We start from the raw sequence: 17,250 nt of genomic DNA, 5'->3' as shown, positions 1-17,250 counted from the left end.
TAGGGGGATTTTAGCGTTCGAGTAATATTTGCAGTTCCGTGTTTGCAATACATAAACTCAGTCTACCATAGTCAACAAATTAAGTTGGCCGCATTTACGAAAAAAATATTTGCTTTCACATAGAATTTTACACGCCCTTATACAGCGCTATCCCAAATCAGTCTTGTGACATATTCGTTGGAGTGGTACGTTCTTCACTACTTGTCACAAATTACACTGACAAAATAAATCCATAGATATATTTAGAAATATCTCAGAAAGTGCTCCTGATATCTCTTAGAGGACTCATTTGGATATATGCATATTTGCCGGGCAGGACATCCACTACAATTCACAGTTCTCGCAGCAATCTGTCATCGCTTTCTACTGCCATCTATCCAGACACGTGCTGCCCTGGTGTCCATTGAACAAAGAGCCTGTAGAAAACTTCTCATGTCACGCCGAATGTGTGTGTGTGTGTGTGTGTGTGTGTGTGTGTGTGTGTGTGTGTGTCTGTGTGTGTGTGTGTGTGTGTGTATGTGTGTGTTTTGAGGTTATCAGCACACTGAGTCCTACCCTTGGGAGATGTCAAGACATGCAGTTCTAACCCGAGCTTGACTTTAATTCCTACAGAGTATTGGAAAGCTAACTGTCCGCTGGATGTGTAAGCTTCTTCAGTATCTTATTGATTATATACCTGGTCGTCCAAAATCACTTTACCGAGCGCGGTAGCGCGGTGCTTACTAAACTGGACTCGCATCCGGAAGGACGACGGTTCCTACCCGCGTCCCGCCATCCTGATTTAGGTTTTCCGTGATTTCCTCAAATCGCTTCAAACAATTGATGGGGTGGTTCCTTTAAAAGGGGACGGCCGACTGCCTTTCCCATCCTTCCCTAACCCGATGGGACCAATGACCTCGCTGTCTGGTCTCTTCCGACAAATCAACGAACCAACCAAACAAAATCACTTTAAGGGCGACTTAGAAATCCCTGGTTCCATGTCGTGGCGCATTTTAGGATTCATGCCTGGACGGGATCTTTGAAACAAGATGTTTTTTTTCTGTAACTTACGAAATAATAAGGGAAAGGTAAACATGAGAAAAGTTCATTTTTCTCAGAGTAGTGGACGTAATTTTATTTAGTTATTTTGTTGAGTGTAAAAGCAACAGTTTATTTAAAGCAACAGTTTATTTAAATCAACTGTGCACAAATCAGATCCAGTGAAATATCTGTGATTTTTAGTTATGGAGGTACAAATGTTCAAAATTTAAGGGGTGACTGGAATATCCTCCTATACGTATAGTGCTCGTGGTGAGACTAATTCACCTATCAGTTAAATTTTACACATAGATTTCTACAATTTAGGTGAAAAGCACATAACATACTACGTTTCTATGATAGGTAAATGTATTCAGCCATGGCCGGCTTAATTATACGCGTGTTGATGTCTTGTAAAGTGATCAGACGATCAAAACCAAATGCAAAGTTACTTAGACAATATATGGAGGGAAAAGTGGCAATTACTCTAAGTAACGAAACTTGTGAAATCGTCCAAAAGCAATCCGATAATTTTTGGTACATATTAAAGCATCAGATCTACGGGCTGTACATCCAGCTAAATACTGAGAAACTACAGCTACGAGTAATTTAAACTGGAAATGCAACAAACTTACTAAAGAAACTGCTTACACTACGTCGGCCCGTCTTCATCGGGAGTTGTTTTTTTTTTTTTTTTTCTCTTGCGTGTTATGGGATCCGCACCAGAAAGAAAGGCAGCTCGTTCTGCACTATCGTGAAATAGGAGACAGAGTGACACGGGAACGAACGCGAATTGAGATGTGGTGGCAATCATTAACACAAAGGCTTCTGTTCTTGCTGCAGGATCTTCTCGTGAAATTTAAATCAGTAGCTTTCTCCTTCCAGTGTGAAAATATTCTGTTGTGCCCATACCCCCCCCCCCCCCCACCCCCACCCCATCATTTATGCAGGGAGAAATGGTTATCATAGTAAAAAGAGAAATAAGAGATTACACGGAAAGATTTAAGTGTTAGTTTTTCCTACGCGCTATTCGAGAATGCAAGTTAGACAAATAGCTAGAAGATGGTTCGATGAACCCTCGTACCACACACTTAATTTGTCATTTGCAGGATAATCATGTATATGCACATGTAGATACAAATTTTCTATGGGTTTCAAGTCAGCTGGTTTTGCTTGTCAGTCGAGATTTAACAGCGTAAGGCAGTGTTCAGGAAACCAGTCACATATTCTTCTAGCCCGAGACCTTAGCTGTTACCTTCTTTATGTGCCTTTGGGAAAAATGTCCTCTTGCGACCCGACCGATTACAAATATTCATGGCGTGCTGTTCCTGTCCCAATGTTCTCTTGCTAACAGGTTGGGGTAGACCTTCATACATTGCCTGCAGCAATTCCTGTCGGGTTTGGAAGCGATTTTGATTCACAAGATGTATAACGCGTCTTTGGTCCATCTCAGTCATGACCTTTTTCTGACCACAGTTCAGTCGTCCCGCATCGTGACCGTGTGTGTCACACCACTGTCTTTAGAAACGTTGAAGGTACGCCGCAAAACACCCAAGAATCCAGAAACTTCACGCACCATATGGCCAAGGGCACGAACAAACACGTTGGCCCCTTTTGGCAATCTGCCATGTCCTTACATTTACCCATGTTTACGTACAATATACGTTTGTAACATAAGATTAGATTAAATGTATTTTTGTTCCAATTGTTACATAGTGAGGAGATCTCCCAGGAGGTAAAAAACTTCGGAAAGACAATAACACTTCTATGAAAAGCAAATACTTGTACGCTCATGTACCTTCCATAGATCCCAAGTGGAATGATCGTGAAGGATGTGGAGTGAGTAACAAAAATTTATTAATGTTTTCCGTTTATGAGGCAATGAATACTGAATAGAAGGAGAATTTCACGACAATTATTTACAATGATGGGATTCCTGCACTCAGTTTCTACAGAAGTCAGATCGTAGTAATAGTCGCATTACTTAATATAAATGGTAACACACACACACATACACACACACACACACACACACACGATAGTTGTTTCTGCCAAGAAATTCATCAGTGGATCAGAAGGGGTGGGCCACCAATAAAGCCTTTAGACTCCTATTAATGTGAACTTTATTGGCAGATAAATATTTTACGGTTGCTTATAAGTTACTGGAAATTTATATCCCTGAATAATAGACACCTCTTTGGTCGTAAATAAGTGACTTTAAATTTTCCTGAATATTATTGTTATTTCTGGTTCTGAGTCCTTGAAAAAAGCTGTTGGTTTGACAAATGAATAATTTCATTAAGGAGTGAATATACTGACAAGCAGCAGTTAACATCCCTAGTTTTCTAAACAGGTCTCTGCAGAATGTCCTCGAATTCATACCACTAATAATTTATATTACACGTTTTTGTACCCGGAAAACTTTAGCTTAACTTGGTGAGTTATCCCAAAAAAATTCCATATGACGTTATGGAATGAAAGTAAGCATAATGTGTAGAGTTTTCATTGTTATATCACCCATTTCTGATAAATTCCCTTTGCAAAGAGAGAACTGTGTAGGAATTGGAGCAATTCTGTGGTGTGCTCCCTCCAGCTGAAATTGTTAACAAGCTGTAATCCCAAAAATTTAACACTGTGCGCTTTTTATATCTGGTTGTCAACATATTTCAGGCATTTATCGATGGGTTGGGCGCTACGCTCATATAGAGGCTGGTGACTCGGTTGCTGCGTTATCAGTAAAAGCTTATAGAATCATCTGTGCATGTGCAGGGGGCTGTCTGTTTAGCTGTTCAACTTATTAATAATATGATTATTCTTTTGAATGTTTTTGTAATATCTTTGGTACGGTATATGTTGTTCCTTGTCGCGTGTAAGAGATTGTCTAATATGGTCAGATTAAATAAGGAATAAACAGAAACGGTCAGTTTAAATAAGGAATAAACAGATAAATAACATTAGACGAAGTGTTCTACCAGATGGCGATGACAGTATGGGTGACATTGTGCTGCCCGACGGCAGGTCGGGAAGGGTGGGGACGATGGGACGCTGGTGCCGCCCATCTGCACCCCCCGGATGCTGCGGTGGCGACTGACTGTTCACAGCTCGCAGGGTGGAACTGCATCGGAAATGAAACTGCGGCGCGCGATGTCCAGCGTCCGGCGCGGCCGCCGGTCGGACGGTTGGCAGGCCTGCCTGCGGCTGCACGCTACGCGGACGCCGGACCCCCACAGCCGCTCCCGCGCCACAGGAAATTGGTTGGCGCAGCCGCCGAGCACTCTACATCGGTCGTCCCGCGCCGATACCTCCCAACGACGCCTCTCCAGAATTGCTAACGCCCGCCCTGTTTTCCGGTCGACGAATACTTACTGTAGGTTGCATCTGTAAGCAGACACTCTGCAAGGCGTACTATGCGCATCTGAGTCATTTAGCGTTTCCTTTTAGAAACAGATATTCATCTCTCATTATTCCTGAACTCTCTAACTAACCTGAATAACATTTACGAAACATTTCAAAGCTATACGGGTTGTTAATTGAACGTGAACATTTGTTGAAGTTTACGAGCTGGTCTTTCAGGGATTGGTATATATTCTCCTTGGAAAGTGCTCTGGGCTGCTTGATGAAAAAAAAGTGTAACCAATATGAGAGAGCGTTTACTTAGTTTAATGCTAAATGTACCGGAATTCACCGTCCACCTTGATGTACCACGTCAGTAATTTTGGACCCAGACTGGGAAAACACCGTTCCAAGACATACTATTTATATGTGTGCTCATAGTATATTCACTTTTTCATACAAATAACGCAAGTACTGAGTATTTATTAAAATTCAAAAATACAGCGTGTGACTAAAACTGTCTTCGTGTTTTCTTGCTTAATACTATTGAGAAACAAAAAAAAAAAAAAAAGAAAAAAAAACAAGAAAAATAATTTTACCCTAGAATTGTAAAAATTAATTGGATATGCCCTACAACAAAAGAGTGGACAAAATTGTCTAAATGGCGATGGTCTTACAGCTATGACAATCGACATGAGTTTTGGATTGGCATTTTTTGCACACCTACCTGTTGTAGTTGAAACTTACGCATGATGCTTATTCCCCTTTGGTTCTTTGCAGGATTTCAACAACGCTTTCTGTTTCCAGGTTGGGCAGCGCCGGTGTCGAGTGCGTGCAAGGAGAGAGGGGCTCTTTTCTGCAGTTTGTAGAGGCCAGCGAGCTCATCTGTTACTCTGAGGATAAAGTCTCACCGTGAAATCTTCTTAGATGTAAGCAACTTGAAATCTACGTGACCATTGATAGTGGCGACGTTGTAAGAGATATTTACGGGCCATCGGTGGTTTTCAGCTTGGACCATGTAGGGTCCAGTCATTTTGTGAACTATATCGACTCCATCCTTAATTTCACTATAAAACACAGTTCCTGGAATATTCTTCTCAGTGTTCTGACTGACCTGACATGTTACTCAGAATAAGGACTTTTTTTCCTTAGGTTAGTTAGGTTTAAGCAGTTCTAAGTTCTAGGGGACTGATGACCGTAGATGTTAAGTCCCATAGTGCTCAGAGCCATGTTTTTTCCCTTTACCCTTGATATACTGAGAGAAGATTGTCGTCCAACACGTAGAAGAATCTTGTAGAAAACGCATCATCACCACTTGACGTCACAGGATGGTCCTCTCTGAGTGATCTCCAAAGGGTGCCTACTAAACTAATTCCCTTTATTTCAGCTCATCCGCCAGAATCAGGAAGGTGATGAAATTGTCGCTCATAATGTTAAGACGACGGTTGTGGAATGACTGTGGCAAGTCCATGATGACATGGTGGCCAAGGCACTTGCTCGGATCGCGAGTTTCATGTTCCCCACGGTAAGCGAATCCGTTCAGGAAGTAGCGCTTGTCATCATCAGACAAAATCCAGTATTTTATCCTACCCCTATTAGGTTTATTCAGCATGTGCTGTAAGAATGGCCACCTGCCCTGGCAAGGCAAGTAGCAGGCTTGCAGCAGGTAACGCATCTGCCTGTAAATAGATTCCATATTTCTGCAGCAAGGCAAAATTTATGTTTCCTTGCATTGTCTCCTGGATAACATAGAATCAAACCTACGATGGCCACACATTTACGCAAACCTGTTCCTTCACATGTGCTTTAAAAGAAAGGAGGTCCTTATCTCCTTGTGTGCAATACCTCGAGCATCATACGCTCCATGAGCGTAGAGTAATCCGGCGAAATTATCTACTTGTTCCAGTCATAGGGACGACTCATTATTAGCAAGTGTGCTGTGAAATTTTCTTCACTGTACTTTTTATCTCAGTTTCACCATCAGGTCGCTGACAAATAACCGCTTGGTAGAGAGTGGCGAATCATCTAAAACATGTAATTTAGTGTGCCCCTTCGCTCTGGGTGTCTCCTGCAACACATTCTGTTGTGTTGTGGCGCTCAAGAATCGTGTCCACTTCGTACCATCGAAAAACTCCACACCTCCACTCTTCCTAGTGCACAGCGAACTGCTGCACCAAGACGTATACCCAATGCACCGCGGCAACGTCCACCTCTGGTCTCTCTGTCAGATGCACCGACCGTTACGCCGTCATCGTCTTGTGAGTCGTACACACCACCTGGATCGTCGCCATTTTCAGCTGCAAATTGAATGGTACGTGTATGTCAAAATTGCCGGCCCATGTGGCCGAGCGGTTCTAGGCGCTTCAGTCTGGAACCGCGCGACCCCTCCGGTCGCAAGTTCGAATCCTGCCTCGGGCATGAATGTGTATAATGTCCTTAGGTTAGTTAGCTTTAAGTAGTTCTAAGTTCTAGGGGACTGAAGACCTCAGCTGTTAAGTCCATTAGTGCTCAGAGCCATTTGAACCATTTTTGTCAAAATTATTCTTAACCGGTGATAGGTAGGGAGTGAAAACAAAAGACCGGCTACGACCGAATATGACTTTCCCGCTTACGTCAAGTGTTCAGTGATACTGCATTAGAGTTCTGAATAAAGGTTTATTTATCAGTGACAGCCGGGCATCATATGATAGGTGACCGGTAACTCTTTCGTCCCGCTGCCCTTCTTCACGTCGAAGGGCCCATCCCGCATTGTGGGCACAGCTGAATCGTCGTCGGGCAGATCTGTGGCTCCGACAACTAGAGAACAGAGGGAAGTAAGTTATATCATTGACAGCGTGATCGTCAGTTCAAAAACTGACGTAGAATCGTTCATGCTTAGTTGCGCAAGAGGCAGGTTAACGTCAGATGGATCACATTCTGCTTACTGTTCATTTGACAGGTCTGAATCACTTAAGTCAACAGTTTCTACCGGAACGCAATCGTCCTGCTCCTTCGCTATCTTCTCACTGTCGGATTTGTCGCTCGATTGGGTCGGTGAAACGCTCTGCAGATAATGTAGAATCTCCACTTCCGTAAGGCCGGGGTCGTCTTGCTATCGAGCGTCAATGAGGCAAGCTTGCGAGAATAAACGGCAAGCCCAACGGTTGACGCAGTGTTGCACGTGAAAACCCCTAGTAATATTTTATATCAGCGCGGCTTTCGCTTCCCTTTGGACTAGCGATATTCAGATCGAAGAAGTGACTCGGGGGAGAGATAGAGTAGAGAAAGCACTTTGTACATAATTTCTCTGCTATCCAGACTGCCTCAGCCCGCTCGGTTTGACCACAGACAAAATAATGGCTCAAACGGCTCTGAGCGCTATGGGACTTAACAGCTGATGTCATAAGTCCCCTAGAACTTAGAACTACTTAAACCTAACTAACCGAAGGACAGCACACACACCCATGCCTGAGGCAGGATTCGAACCTGCGACCGTAGCGAGCACAGACAAAGATACATGTCACCAATTCATAGGGGACCGAAAGCTGCACTGAAATGCAGGATCATCCCATCTCCGAATTCTTAATATGTCATGCTATTTTTTGCCAAAACTGTTCCAGAATCCTCCATCCCGTGAATAAGTCGAGTGATGCCCAGAAAATTTCAGAGCTTGAAAACTGTTGTTCTTGATATCAAACTGCATTAAACATCATGTGGTCTAAAATAACCGACGTTGTACCTCAGTTGTTACAGATAAATTTTTAATATTGGAAGGTGGGCTAGAGGGATGAAATGTTGGTGAAGTGTATTGTCCTGTAAATGATTAAAAGTCAAAGCAGCCTTCGGTCACGCGATGATTGTGGAGGGAATACAGCCCTCAACAAACCCTCGTGAGTCAAAAGTTACCCACAATGTACTCTTAATGTTTCTGACCTTTTGCTGAAACAATAATCTCTTTTACTACAACACAATATATAAGGGGTGTAAGTGCACAAATTTGTTTTCATGACCGAGGACAATGTTCTGAACAGTATTAAATCAGTATTTCCTGCATTTCAGATGTATTATTACAGCTATTATGTGCAGTGTGTTTTTAAGTTTGACGGTACCTCCAAGTGCACATATCTAAAGCAAGCTGTTATTGTTTACTTTCCCCTGGGTAACAGGTCAGGTAGTATGGTGTGAGTACATGGATGTAATATAGATTGCCTATACTGACAGAACGTCATGGCTCACTTCCAAACATGCAGTGGAAAGACTGTTACATACAGAGAAAAAACAACTAGCACACTTAAGTTTTTACGTGTTAAAGTGCCAGTGACTACAATATCTCCATCTATACGGGTAATACCATATATATTTTGTCAAATAAGGTGCTTTGTCAGAGCGTACTGAAGACATTATAAAGCAACAGCTAACACCAGCATCGAAAACTCGATACCGGATTCGATCCAGACTTTGTTTTGACCGCTGTCTCCTTTCTATGGCACTGCGATGCTGATTGTACTATACAACTTAGTGTAAGTTTTGCTTACGAGTTTGTAAGAAGTTGAGAACACGGACCAGTTAGCCATCAAAATCGATGAACGTGAACACGCCAAAAGAAGAGAGCCCTTTCAGATGAACATAGTGAGTGATTACCTACGTTTTCTTTATGGGTAATATCCAGCGCACGAGACAAATTACGAGACTTACTTTTCCGCAGATTTAATTGAAAGCGTTTATTGGCGGGCGGTCCTTTTCTGTCTTTACAACTATGAAATCCGTCAAAATAAGTTTCATCAGCAGTACTTTGACCCGCAGACTGGATTACATTTCTCACTACCACTACGTCAATAATCAGAAACTCTGCAGCTAAGTAACTACTTCATAAAAGATTCCGCCATAAAACCACTTGTCAGTAATAGATACATAGCTAACAGTTGTCGCACTTCTCCAACTTGTGCCTCGTAAGTTCCATCTATAATATTCATGAAACCGCTGGAGAACATTTTAAAGTCAATGAAGTAAAAGTTACAGAAAAGTACGACATTAAAAGTTAAAATTGTAACAAATACAGCTAATTGTTATTAGTTAACCCCAGCTAAGAGCATGACTTCTTCTCCAGTTAGATAAGCGCTCCATCTCGGGTGTGAAGTCTCTCTCTACCGAACAAGTCCACATTCAGTAAAGCGTAACACTCTAAACCGAGGAAAACCGAAACCTGCCTAAGCACATTTACACGCCAGCACATGGGGTCGCACATTCAAGTCTCTTGTAGGTTTTCGTATAGGAAAAGTAACCTCATTCATTACTAAATCCTCTATAAGGATTCAAAAGCGCTGCACGTGGCGTCACCTACAGGTTCGACGAAGCTTCGAACAGCAGGTTGTCGGCACATGCGAAGAAAAGCCAGAACTCAGAAGTTCATATTATGTACAAGCAGAGATAAAAACGTCGCATTGTCAACAAATTTCACCACAGCGCTACCCAGCGCTACCGTGAACCGTTCACCCGATGGGAAGGTCATGAAACTCCACCTTACTCACATTAAACCACTTCTTTTGACGTCTCTGCGATGGAGAAAGAATCGCGACGACATGCGTTGAAATTACACGTTTTTGTATGGGTGGTCGAGGAAAATATTTCAGCTGCACCACCTCTCTGAACTCACATAATAAGGCCTCAGACAATGGCATAAACTCGTCGATGAATCCATCGCTTTCTTTCCGGCGTTCAATGCCATATATTTCGCCGTCGAAAACGACTGTTAGCATTGCGATGAGCAAAAGGACGACATTCTTGACGATCTTTGATACTGCTTACAGACCTAGACATATCAACCTCTCAGTGATAACATTGTCGAGCTACATCCCTACAGAATGGAATCGCATCCCTTTTGTGTGCTCCTCGACTTCAATTTTTGCACTGTGTACCATTAACAGACATTCCACGAAATTTGAACATGATCCAGTGCAACAAAGGATGCTTATGCACTTTCTGCCCTCATGTTTCATTCCTTCTTAAGGCGTGGTCAGACAGGGCTGCAGCATTCAAACGTGCATGAATAAAATGTCAATACTCCCCTCATAGACCCATAAGTTCGGCAAAACCCTCGGCGGCACTCGTCTACATGTAGTGAGAGTTTTAAAAATGTGCCTCTGTTGAGGTAACCAGGGAAGGAGTCTAGGCGCCTGCAGGGATGCAACCACTTGACAACCCCCCAATGCCAGCTGCCAGCTCCCATCTGTTGGATTGAGACAGTGTATTTAATGACTGTTGTGACTGCTATGATACTTATCAAGAGAAGTGGGTTAAGTGTCAGTTTCTCCCAGCTCTCTCATTATTATCAGAACACGCACACTACATTCTGCATCTATACATCACAGTCGTCTACTGGAAACGATACAGTCACGTCACCCCAAGAAGCCATGACGAAAAATGAAGTGTGAGTAAAAAAAAATTATCCTATTTCGTTGACTGTGGAAATGTTCTAGCTAACAGCGCCAAGGAATACTTCCTTCACTTCTCGTGGCAAAGAGAAACCTTCCATCTTCGTCGCTAACACTTTAAGAGGGGGTTCTGCTCGAGAAGCACGAAAAATAGTTGAAGTGTAGAATTGCTTTTTTTCAGATGTGGTTTTTACAACTTAATTTACTTACATCTCTACGTGAAAAATTGTATTTATCCCCCATAAAATAAAAATGGCTGCTGCCGCCCTTGTGCGGCTAGTTCTGGTTTGCACAAACACTATAGAGATTCATGCCAGTTTCTGTAATCCATCAAAAAGAAACTTTCCTAAATTAGAATTAGTCTTGGGGGTCACTATGGTGGATGTTTAATAAATTCCTCAAAAAATGGCACCTATTTGAAACAAGTAATGTTTTTCTACGTTGAAAAGTTTAAAAATATATGTTTAAAATTAGAACAGAAGAGAAGTTCTCTCTCAGTCCTCCTAAATCTTATTAATTTTCCTTTAAAGAATTCAAATGAATCAGTGAATCCGTAGAAAAATGTTGTCCACAGAAACAAAAGTTTAAGGCTGGAATAACACAAGAAACATTGTATCAGTACTTAGGGCTATTGAGGCATCCTTCCTCTTTCTTAAACGGGGCTCTGGTTCTAAATTTAATGTTGTAATTTTTCATTCTGGGCTCCTTTAAATTGGTGGCTAAGCATTAACTGTCAAGTAAATACGAGATGCTTTTATTGTTCGTCTCTACGAAGATGCTTAAAATGTTCATGGTCTTTAGAATAGACGCATAACGTTCGCAGCTACTCACTGAGTGTACACAAGTCATGAGATGCCTCCTAATTTAGAGTCAGATCTCCCTTAGCACCGCTTAGTGCAGCCACACGACGTGACATGGACTCAAGAAGTCGTTGGAAGCACCTGCCGAAATACTGAGCCACGATGCCCCTCTAGCCATCCATAACTACGAAAGTGTTGGCGGTGTAGACTTTTGTGCACGGAACCTTTAGATTATGTCCGATAAATGTTCGATGGGATTTATGTTGAGCGATCTTGGTGGAAAAATCATTCGCACGCACTGTCTAGAATGTTCTTCCAACCTAATCGGTAACAATTGTGGCCCGGTCATGTGGTACACTCTCATCCATAGAAATTCCATAGTTGTTGCGGAACATAATGTCATTAAATGGCTGACAAAGATCTCCAAGTAGCAGAACATAACCATTTCCAGCCAAAGATCGGTTCAGCTAGACCGGAGGATCTAGATCATTCCGTGTAAACACAGCACTAACCATTATTAAGTCACCACCAGCTTGCAAAATGGTTCAAATGGCTCTGAGCACTATGGGACTTAACTACTAAGGTCATCAGTCCCCTGGAACGTATAACTACTTAAACCTAACTAAACTAAAGACATCACACACATCCATGCCCGAGGCAAGATTCGAACTTGCGACCGTAGCGGTCGCGCAGCTCCAGTCTGTAGCGCCTAGAACCGCTCGGCCACACCGGTCGGCACCAGCTTGCACAGACCCTTATTGATAACTTGTGTCTATGGCTTCGTGGATTCTTTGCCACATTCAAACCTTCTCATCAACTCACACTAAATGAAATGAGACCTTATATGCCCACGCCACAGTTTTCCAGTCACCTAGGATCCAACAGAAATGGTCACGAGCACAGAAAGGGCACTGAAAGCGTTTTCAAGCTGTAAGCAAAGGCACTCGCATCGGTCGTCTGCTGCCATAGTCCATTAACGCCAAATTTCACCGCGCTGTCATAAGGGATACGTTCTTCGTACGTCCCACATCGATTGCTTCGGTTGAATCACGTAGTTTTGTCTAACTACACTACTGGCCATTAAAATTGCTACAGCAAGAAGAAATGCAGATGATAAACGGGTATTCATTGGGCAAATATATTATACAAGAACTGACATGTGATTACATTTTCACGCAATTTGGGTATAGATCCTGAGAAGTCAGTACCCAGAACAACCACCTCTGGCCGTAATAACGGCCTTGATACGCCTGGCCATTGAGTCAAACAGAGCTTGGATGGCGTGTACAGGTACAGATGGCCATGCAGCTTCAACACAATACCACAGTTCATCAAGAGTAGTGACTGGCGTATTGTGACGAGCCAGTTGCTCGGCCACCATTGGCCAGACGTTTTCAATTGGTGAGAGATCAGGAGAATGTGCTGGCCAGGGCAGCAGTCCAACATTTTCTGTATCCAGAAAGGCCCGTACAGGACCTGCAACATGCGGTCGTGCATTATCCTGCTGAAATGCAGGGTTTCGCAGGGATAGTATGAAGGGCAGAGCCACGGGTCGTAACACATCTGGAATGTAACGCCCACTCTTCAAAGTGCCGTGAATGCGAACAAGAGGTGACCGAGACGTGTAACCAATGGCACCTCATACCATTACGCCGAGTGATACGCCAGTATGGCGACGACGAATACACGCTTCCAATGTGCGTTCACCGCGATGTCGCCCAACACGGATGCGACTATCATGATGCTATAAACAGAATCTGGATTCATCCGAAAAAATGACGTTTTGCCATTCGTGCACTCAGGTTCGTTGCTGAGTACACCGTAGCAGTCGCTCGTGCCTGTGATGAAGCGTCAAAGGTAACCGCAGCCATGGTCTCCGAGCTGATAGTCCATGCTGCTGCGAACGTCGTCGAACTGTTCGTGCAGATTGTTGTTGTCTTGCAAACGTCCCCATCTGTTCACTCATGGATCGACACGTGGCTGCACGATCCGTTATAGTCATGCGGATAAGATATCTGTCATCTCGACTGCTAGTGATACGAGGCCGTTGGGTTCCAGCACGGCGTTCCGTATTACCCTCCTGAATCCACCGATTCCATATTCTCCTATCAGTCATTGGATCTGAACCAACGCGAGCAGCAATGTGGCGATACGATAAACCGCAATCGCGATAGGCTACAATCCGACCTTTATCAAATTCGGAAACGTGATGGTACGCATTTCTCCTCCTTACACGAGGCATCACAACAACGTTTCATCAGGCAACGCCGGTCAACTGCTGTTTGTGTATGAGAAATCGGTTGGAAACTTTCTCATGTCAACAAGTAGTAGGTATCGCCGCCGGTGCCAACCTTGTGTAAATGCTCTGAAAAACTAATCATTTGCATATCACAGCATCTTCTTCCTGTCCGTTAAATTTCGCGTCTGTAGCACGTCATCTTCGTGGTGTAGCAATTTTAATGGCCAGTAGTGTATTAGCACTCACAAATCTACCCAAACGCCACTGCTATTACTCGATAAGTGAAGGCCACTACCCAGTGAGTTGTCCGTGGTGAAAGTTAATGCCCGAAATTTGGTATTCTAGGCACTGTCTTGACACTGTGGACCTTGGAATATTCAGTTCCCTAACGATTTTCGAAATGGAATCTTCCATGCGTTTTGCCCCAACTACCATTCGGCGTTCAAAGTTTTTAATTCCCGTCGTGCAGCATAGAAAGCTTTTCACATAAATCACCGGAGTGCAAATGACAGCTTCGCCAATGCACGGCCCTTTTATACCTTGCGTAGTCAGTAGAAGCTACTTAGGAACCAATAAATAGCAAGAGCAGGGAAGTCAAGGGGAAATGCCTCTTGGAAAAATGTGAAGAAATCAAAAAGAAAGGTTTGTCGGAAGCACTTACTGAGCATATAGATAAATCAAAACAATCGTCACTGAAATAAAAAGCAAAGGGTGTAATATCAGTAGTGAAATGGAAATTCCACTGTTAAATGCAGAAGACAGAGCGGATAGGTGGAAAGAGTACACTAAAGGCCTCTGTGAGGGAATGCCTTATCTGATGAAGTGGCAGGGCAAGAAACAGAAGTCGATATGGGAGAGATAGGGATTTGATATTAGAATCAGAATTTAAAAGAGATTTGCAACACTTGTGATGGAATAAGGCATACGTTATAGGTAACATCCCATCAGAATTTCTAAAATCATTAGGGAAGAGGCAAGAAAACGACCATTCACGTGTGTACAATGTATGAGTCTCGCTATATACCACCAAACTTTCGGAGAAACGTCATAAATATAATTCCGAAGATTGCAAGAGCCGACAAGCGCGAAAATTATCGCAGAGTCAGCTCAAAAGCTCGTGCATCAAATTTCCTGAGAAGAATAATACACTCCTGGAAATGGAAAAAAGAACACATTGACACCAGTGTGTCAGACCTACCATACTTGCTCCGGACACTGCGAGAGGGCTGTACAAGCAATGATCACATGCACGGCACAGCGGACACACCAGGATCCGCGGTGTTGGCCGTCGAATGGCGCTAGCTGCGCAGTATTTGTGCACCGCCGCCGTCAGTGTCAGCCAGTTTGCCGTGGCATACGGAGCTCCATCGCAGTCTTTAACACTGGTAGCATGCCGCGACAGCGTGGACGTGAACCGTATGTGCAGTTGACAGACTTTGAGCGAGGGCGTATAGTGGGCATGCGGGAGGCCGGGTGGACGTACCGCCAAATTGCTCAACACGTGGGGCGTGAGGTCTCCACAGTACATCGATGTTTTCGCCAGTGGTCGGCGGAAGGTGCACGTGCCCGTCGACCTGGGACCGGACCGCAGCGACGCACGGATGCACGCCAAGACCGGAGGATCCTACGCAGTGCCGTAGGGGACCGCACCGCCACTTCCCAGCAAATTAGGGACGCTGTTGCTCCTGGGGTATCGGCGAGGACCATTCGCAACCGTCTCCATGAAGCTGGGCTACGGTCCCGCACACCGTTAGGCCGTCTTCCGCTCACGCCCCAACATCGTGCAGCCCGCCTCCAGTGGTGTCGCGACAGGCGTGAATGGAGGGACGAATGGAGACGTGTCGTCTTCAGCGATGAGAGTCGCTTCTGCCTTGGTGCCAATGATGCTCGTATGCGTGTTTGGCGCCGTGCTGGTGAGCGCCACAATCAGGACTGCATACGACCGAGGCACACAGGGCCAACACCCGGCATCATGGTGTGGGGAGCGATCTCCTACACTGGCCGTACACCACTGGTGATCGTCGAGGGGACACTGAATAGTGCACGGTACATCCAAACCGTCATCGAACCCATCGTTCTACCATTCCTAGACCGGCAAGGGAACTTGCTGTTCCAACAGGACAATGCACGTCCGCATGTATCCCGTGCCACCCAACGTGCTCTAGAAGGTGTAAGTCAACTACCCTGGCCAGCAAGATCTCCGGATCTGTCCCCCATTGAGCATGTTTGGGACTGGATGAAGCGTCGTCTCACGCGGTCTGCACGTCCAGCACGAACGCTGGTCCAACTGAGGCGCCAGGTGGAAATGGCATGGCAAGCCGTTCCACAGGACTACATCCAGCATCTCTACGATCGTCTCCATGGGAGAATAGCAGCCTGCATTGCTGCGAAAGGTGGATATACACTGTACTAGTGCCGACATTGTGCATGCTCTGTTGCCTGTGTCTATGTGCCTGTTTTTCTGTCAGTGTGATCATGTGATGTATCTGACCCCAGGAATGTGTTAATAAAGTTTCCCCTTCCTGGGACAATGAATTCACGGTGATCTTATTTCAATTTCCAGGAGTGTATAAACAAGAATAGAAAAGAAAGCAGAGAATGCGCTAGATGAGGATCAGTTTGGCTTTAGGGTAGTTAGAAGCACCAGAGAGGAGTTCTGAGGTTATTGTTGATAACGGAGTAAATCTGAAGTGAAGACACGTTCATAGGATTCGTCAACCTGGAAAAAGCGTTACACAATGTCATATGAAGCAAAATGTTGGAAATTCTGAGAAAAATAGGGGTGAGCTCTAGGGAAAGATAGGTAATGTACAATACGTACAAGAGGCAAGACGAAATAACAAGAGTGGACGACGAAGAACTAAGTGCTCGGAATAAAGAGGATATAAGACAGGGATATAGCCTTTCGCAGCCACTGTTCAATCTGTACACCAAAGATGCAATGACGGAAACAAAAGAAAGGTTCAAGAGCAGAACCAAAAGTCAAGGTGAAAGGATATCAATAATCAGATTCACTGATGACAGAGCTACCCTCAGTGAAAGTGAAGGAGAATTACTGGATCTGCTAGGTGGAATGAAAAGACTAGTGAATAGAGAAAATGGATTGATAGTCAATCGAAGATAAATGTAATTAATGAGAAACAGAAAATGCGAGAACAATACCATGATTGGTGATCATTAAGAGATGAAGTTAAGGTATTACGCTTCCTAGAGAGCAAAATAAACCATGACAGTCGGAGCAAGGAGGACATAAAAAGCAGACTAGCTCTGGTAAAAAGGGCATTCCTGAGCAAGGGAAGCTCACTAGTATTAAATATATACCTAAATTTTAGAAAGAAATATCTGAGAACGTGCGTTTGGCGCACAGCATTGTTTTTTAGTGGAAGATGGACTGTAGACAAACCAGAGAAGAAGAGCATCGGAATGTTTGAGATGTGGTGATAAAGAAAAA

Source organism: Schistocerca americana, chromosome 7, assembly GCF_021461395.2.
Source record: "Schistocerca americana isolate TAMUIC-IGC-003095 chromosome 7, iqSchAmer2.1, whole genome shotgun sequence".
In the NCBI taxonomy this organism is placed as follows: domain Eukaryota; kingdom Metazoa; phylum Arthropoda; class Insecta; order Orthoptera; family Acrididae; genus Schistocerca; species Schistocerca americana.
Note: the sequence above shows the minus strand (reverse complement) of the source record.